The sequence below is a fragment of the Stegostoma tigrinum genome, chromosome 8 (assembly GCF_030684315.1).
Source record: "Stegostoma tigrinum isolate sSteTig4 chromosome 8, sSteTig4.hap1, whole genome shotgun sequence".
NCBI lineage: Eukaryota > Metazoa > Chordata > Chondrichthyes > Orectolobiformes > Stegostomatidae > Stegostoma > Stegostoma tigrinum.
The window spans coordinates 88313717-88321028 of NC_081361.1; the positions used below are offsets into that span (position 1 = coordinate 88313717).

General features: G+C 41.0%; 1 pseudogene; it reads right to left on the reverse strand.

Moving 5' to 3' along the window:
• Positions 1 to 2345: 2345 nt before the first annotated feature.
• Positions 2346 to 6890, reverse strand: LOC125456352 (asparagine--tRNA ligase, cytoplasmic-like; annotated as a pseudogene).
• Positions 6891 to 7312: the final 422 nt, after the last annotated feature.

A 7312-nucleotide genomic window follows, 5' to 3' on the forward strand; every position in this document is an offset into this window, starting at 1 on the left:
GCACAGCAGATCATTGTAAACTAGCCGGTCATCATGCCAGAGTGTGGTTTGCTGTGTCGGACAGACTGCAGCCTCTATTCATTTTTAAAAATTTGTTCGTGGGATTTGGGCATCACAGGCTGAGTCAGCATTTATTGTCCTGTCCCTATTTGCCCTTGACAAGGTGGTGCTGAGCTGCCTTCTTGAACTGCTTCAGACCACCTGCTGCGAGTTGACCCACAAAACCATTAGGGACGGAGTTCCAGGACTTTGGCCAAGCAACAGAGAAGGAGCAGTGATATATTTCCAAGTCAGAATGGTGAGTAATGCAGAGGGGAACCTGAAGGTGGTGTTGTACCCATGTATCTGCTGCATATGTCCTACTAGATGGAAGGGGTTGTGGGTTTGTAAGGACCTGTCTAAGAATTTTTGGTGAATTTCTATAGTGCATCCTGTAGATAGTACACACTGTTGCTACTGTTGGTGGAGGGAGCGAATGTTTGAGGATGTAGTACCAATCAAGTGGGTTGCTTCATCCTGAATGGTGTTGAGCTTCTTGAGAGTTGTTGGAAGTGCACCCATCCAGGCAAGTGGGGAATATTCCATTATACCTCTGACTTACGCCTTGTAGATGTCGGACAGGCTCTGGGGAACTTCCCTGTAGCTATACCAGACTGAGTATGTGTAATCTACTTCAGGTTGGAACTCTTCATTGAAGTTTGAATATTTGTCAGGATATTACTAGAATAAAAAAAGGACTGAATTTTAATCCTTTTCAGATATCTACGATGAATTTTTTCTAATCTTTCTTTTGAGCTAATATAGGCTTTTTTTCACTTTGTATAAGAAGTACTTTTTCTTGTTATTAAAAATACACTGGCCACCACATCTGAATGTATACACGTAACTGACTTCCATGATTTTGCATGAAAACAAAGCCAGGATCTAATACGCCAGGTTGCTGTCTAGATTTATCCTGTACTAGCAACATCTAGTGTCATAACATCAGGTCTGAACAAGTTAGACAGTCCCAAAGGACTGATGCACATTTTATGAAATCCTCTCCACCTGGGCAAAGTGCAGTGGAATACTCTCAGCATTCTGGATGATTGCATTGACCACTCACAAGTGGCACAGAGAGGGCTGCCTCACCACACTGCAGAATTCACCAACACGAGGGATTCCATCCATTAATGTTCAGGTGACCTGTACTCACAGTTACCACTTCTGGAGGTGGGCGCCCACTGCAGGAGGTGAGTTACTTGCCACAGTATTCATAGCCTTTCACTTTCTCTTGTTGCCACTTTGTTTATGTGGCAAGTTCAGTTGAGTTTCTGGTCAATGGAAACCCCAAGGATGTTTATAGTGGGGAATTCAGTGAAGATAACACTTTGGATAATTCAGGATGGCCAATCATTACCTAGACTTGCATATCTTCAGACTTTGAGAGAAAACTGAAGCATGTGGAGAAAACCTATGTAGACACGGGGAAAAGTATAAACTCCACACAGTCATCAGAAGCTAGTTTGGTGTTTGTTGGTCAGCATGAACATGGTGAGCTGAAGGGTCCTCTTCTATGCTGTATGACTTGAAGGTTTTGGGAAGATTTGATAGAGATACTCAAAACCTTGAGCGGGTCTGGGCAGAGTGGATGAGGAGGAACTGTTCCCAGTGGAAGAAGGATTGAGAACCAGAGGTGAGTAATTTAAAGTGAAATAAAAACACAAAGTGCTGAAGTAGTCAGCAGATCCAGCATGAAGACAGAAGCAATCAATGTTTTGAGTTGATTGTGACATCTTTTGATTTGTATTTCAAGCACTTTCCAATTCTATTTCAAATTTCCAGCTTTTTATTTTTATTATTGCTGATTGAAGGTTATTGAAAAAATGAGGTAAAGCTTTGCACCGCAAGTAAAAGAATGCATTGCGAGAGAGTGTGATGAAGGCAGTGATGGCAGATTCAACCAGAACATTCCAAGCAATGTTGGATAAACTGTCGAAGGGAAAAAAAATTGGGCTTTACAGGAGAAAAGACAGGGGACTAGATGAGTAGCTCAAGTGGAGACCCAGTTTGTACATGAAGGGCCAAAGGGTTTTCCTCAATGCAGTACCCTTTCAATCATTTTTTTGATCAAGAGTCTGTAAATATGCCATTGGCACACGCTGCAGTCACATTGTTGCGGCAAAGGAACATTTTGAATTATTGGAACAAACCTCTCACAGCAGGTGGGTGCTTGACTTCTCAATTGAGCCACATCGACATCTCTGGGATGGGAGCAGGTGAGGGAATAAAAGTGCAACATTGATTTTTGCAAACAGTGAATCATGGGATTATCAGTTCAGTATTGGACCCATACTTTGGGAAAATTACTTTCCCTCACACAGTGGTTCTTGGCTGTCCATGTTGTTCAGCCTCAGATTCAACAGCCATTCCTCCAAACTAGGAACAAAACCAAATCTGAATTGCTCTTCAGTGTCACTAGTAGCAGCCAAGAGGCAAAGTGCTGCTGACAGTGATGGGACCACTGATTGTTTTTTATTGCTCAGGGCCTGAATCGCTGCAACATTTTAAAATTGAGCTGTTACCTTGCAGTATTGCTCAAGGATTCGTTTCTATCAAATAGCAACTCTCCTAGGCCCATTAAGGACCAAACATGGATATCCTGTCTCCTGAGCTCCTTGGGGTAAAGAGTTAGGAAGGCATTCTGAAGTTGTACAGGACAGTGGTGAGGCCTCTTCAGAAGCACTGTATCCATGTCTGATTGTCCTGACATAGGAAGGATAGTATTAAGCTCGAAAGGATTCAGAGGAGTTTTACCAGGATGTTCTGGGAATGGAGAGCTAGAGTTATAAGAAAAGGCTAGGTAGGATGGGACTTATTTCACTGGAGCGTAGGAGGTTAGGAATCGACCTTATAGAGGCTCATAAAATCATACCTGGTATAAGTATAGTTAATGGTAGGTGTCTTTTCCCTAGGGTGGGGGATTTCAAGATTAAGGGGCATATTTTTAAGGTGGGAGGTGAGGGATTTACAAAAGATATGAGGGGCAAATGTTTTACACAGAGTTTTGTGTGTAATGAACTTCCTGAAGAAGTAATGGATTTGGGCACAGTTACAACATTTAAAAGGCACGTAGACGATGACACATACTTGATTAGGAAAAGTTCGGAGGAATATGGGCCAATAGCAGGCAGATGGAACTCATTTAGTTGGGATTATGTTCGGCTGGTTGTACTGAAGGGTCTATTTCCATGCTGTATAACTCTATGACTCAAATCTATGTAGCACTGGAATTCTCCAAGACATGTTCTTGCATCCGATAAAAGATGAATTCAACATGCTGGTGCATAATGTCACAAAACTAGCCCACTAAAGTTACACACGGCACCAATTTCAGTTATGTGATAAAAGCTCAGCAACCTAAAATGCAATGTCAATTTTGAGAAAGCAATTGAACTATCCTGAATTACTCAGAAAAAAATGTCAAAGTAATAAAATATCCACTCGTACTTCTCGATTTGAAAGATTTGACATTTTGCTGACATTCCTCACAAATACATCAATATTGAAAATACTGAGTTTTAGTCATACATGGGAATGGACCTCAAATATGCTAACTACGTTAAAAATAGTGATTACTGCTATATCAAGATAACATAATGATATTTGAGAAAGAAATTATTTTAAAAGAAACACCTAACAAATCTTCTCCTGTGACTATCTCCCTCTCTCACATTCTTCATTGCTTTGGGCATTACATTGTATTCGAATCATTGCTTGGTGGTAAAGATATTGCGAAAAAAATGCAGTAAATTTAGGCTAAGGCTCAGGATTGAAATATACAGAAATTAATTTTTGAAAGGAAACAGCAACTTGTGATAATCTTTATTTGTTCTGATGTTATTCCATGTACAGTTATTTAGTAAATGTTGTCTAGGAGCAGATTCACATTTCATTAAGTTCTGAATTTGTAAAAACAAGCTGGTTAAGTATGGCTTACACACTGCCCACTGCAGTCATGCTAAGTGACATATTATTGTTGAGTTTGCAATCTGATCCATTTGCATGTGCGGAATTGACATTATTCGGACCCAGGGCCCTGTTCTTTGTACCAAAGGGAACATGTCCACATATTGCACTTTTTACAACATAGAACAATACAGCGCAGAACAGGCCCTTCGGCCCTTGATTTGCAATTGGTCTGTGGAGACAGCCAAATCCCTGCTGTATTCCAGTCGACCTGGAATACACTGCCTGAGCATGTAGAGGAGCTGGGTGTAATCAAGGCTTTCAAGATGGAATTATAGTTTCATCTGGAAAGTTAGAATGCAGGGCTGCTGAGAGTGAAACTTGGTGAACTGCCCCTAGGGAGAACCAGAGAGGACACAAGGGGCCCGATAGCTTCCATCTGTTCTGCACCAATCCTGTGATTCCATTGTCAAAAAACAGATATTCAATATTCTTCAGATTATTTGTTAAACACTTACCAATATTTTCCAAATTTTACTTTAAAATGCAATAAAAGCAATAATCCTTTAATGTTAAGGTTGTTTTCCTCGTTGATCTTTCTGATTGTTATGCGATTATAACCTTCTGAGAATTTGCTTCTCTTATTCGCTTAACATTGTTACCGCTTAAACATTTGTAGCGATGCAAGAACTTCACATAAGATTCATAAAACTGAGTGAATTTAGAGAAAAAAAAAATCCCTGGCTTGAAACTAGCTCTGAAGGCTATGCCTGCTGACCTTCAAGATGTAGCACATTCAATATTCCATCGCTGTTACGTCCGTGTAAATGTGAGTTTTCAAATAAATTAAAGTAAACAATGTCCGAACCATTCAATTTGATCCAAGGACTGATGGCATTTTTGAAACATTTCCCTTTCCTTTTTTGAAGAATATTTTCTTTCTTTGGTGTTTTGGGATAGTTATGGAATCAGAATGCCCTTCTTTGACTTTGCAAGACTGTCAGCACTTCTGTATATCCCTCAACTCAGAAGAATACTTACAACAGATCACACTTTTCTTGCACAATTCTCTGCAATAATTGGAACTATTAAAAGGAATATTCCTGAGGCTCCACAGATCAAGGGATGCTGGAATATTTCCAGAAAGACTAGGGCTGTTTACCTTGGTGTAGAGGAGACTGGGGTGGGGATGGGGGGCGGTGGGGAACATGATTGAGATGTATAAAATTATGAGGTACATAGAAAGGGTATACAGGAAGAGGCATTTTCCCCTTTGGAAAATGATAAATGATTGGGGACATAGATTTAAGAAAAACCTGAAAGAACTGGATGCTGGAAACCTGAAACAAAAATAGAAATTGCTGGAAATCTTGGCCAGTCTGGTAGCATCTGAAGACGGGTCACTGGACCTGAAATGTTACCTCTGATTTCCTACCTTAGAGGCTGCTAGATCTGCTGAGATTTCCCAGTAATTTCTGTTTTTGTGACGTAGATTTAAGGTAAAGGGAAGAAGGTTTAGGGGACAAAATTTTCACCCAGAGGATTTGGGAAGCTGAGACACACAGCCTGTAAGGTCAGTAGAGACAGAAACTTCACAACATTGAAGTAATATTTAGATGTGCATTTACAATGCCAAGGCATACAAGGCTATAGGTCAAGGCTGGAAAATGGGGTTAGAATCATTGGGTGGTTATTTTTGACTGGCACATACTTGATGGGCTAAAGGGTTTTTTTCTAAGCTATAGACCCCTACGTCTTTGACTCTGTGATTAACAGTTCGAACGATTGCAACATGCTGAAAAAATGCTTCAAGTTCTACAGTAGAGAATGTCCCAAGTTCAAGGAGGAATGGAGAAGAATGTACCATAAAACAAAATCACAAGTCAGGTGCAACGTTTGTAATACTGCGACATGAAGCTTATAGACAATGTATAAACAGGGGAAACAGCAAGTTAAGCAGAGTCATAGAACATTACAGCACAGTACAGGCCCTTCGGCCCTCGATGCTGTGCCAACCTGTCTTACCGATCTCACCAAAATAGTTCAACTTAAATAGTGTGGAGCCTCCTTCAACTTGTGTTTGGACCAGGGTGGGTGGGGTGACTTCAAGATAGCCATTGTCAAAGTAGTGATCCCTAAAGCACTGCACCAGAGCAGAGCACACTTTGAAGATTTTGGACAAAGTTCTCTCCTCTTAGCATCATGTGACAGTTGTTGAGCTGCACATCGACATCAGATTCTTCATTCAGCACGTTGTCTGCACCCCCTGCTGGAGCTAAACTGACAAGTTCCCAGTAATCACAAATCAATTCATGCCCTCCAGGAGCCATCTTGCCTCCTGGCACCATTTTTAAGGTTCCATAAACTGCAATGGAGCTTTCTGTTGATAGTACCGGTCCGTTGTAGCACTGACACAGCTCATCACTGAAGACACATTGAAGAAATCCTGTACCATCACACAGAACAACAAACATCAAGTTCTTGCCTTGTCTCCGTAATCTGTGGACCCAGCCAAAGATCTTCACTCATTGCCTTCTATGCGCTTCTGTGGCTCGGACTTTTATCTGCTGTGGTTCTCCAAGACTAACATCCAGTTTCACAACTATCTTTTTGGCCTGTTCCAAATTTTTCTCTCGCCGTAATGCATCTTCCAGCTCCCATTTTTCTTTTGATTCATTCTTCATTTGATCCCGTTGCTAGAGCTTTCTAACACTATTCATATGTGATTTTGATATGACCTCCCAGCACTCATTTTCTTTTTGGGAATCCACATAAATAGTTGGAAACGGTTCCTTTCCTGCCACTTGTAAGGCCCGAAGAGCTGTTTTAAATGGCTTGTCGTTTGTTCCTGTTCCAGTTTCATCATCTCCTTCACGATTAGAGACATACGGTTCAGTCAATGTCAGCTTCTCTGCCTCTTGGTTAATATCCCCGAAAGACATGCCGAAACTGCATCACGATTAGCCCGTGTCCCATAATGTAATCCTACAATTAACAGATCAAATGAAAGCTCTACAACACCCAGTCATGAATGATGATGGTTAATGAACCAGCAACAGGTGGAGGATCCATCAACATTCTCAATAATGGAGGAGTGAAATAATGAGCCTGAAACAAAAACAGAAATTGCCAGAAAAGCTGAGCAGGTCTGGCAGCATCTGTGGAAAGAAACCAGAGTTAATATTTTGGGGTGCGTGACCCTTCCTCAGGACTAAGCCTGAATCATTCTTGACTACCTTCAGCCAGATGATCGTTCTCAGCCTCCTCCTGATGTCCCCAATACCACTTACTCATTTCTTCAACCAATTCAATTCAGTCCAACAAACATCAAGAAATAGAGGAGAGCAATGGATATTACAAAAGG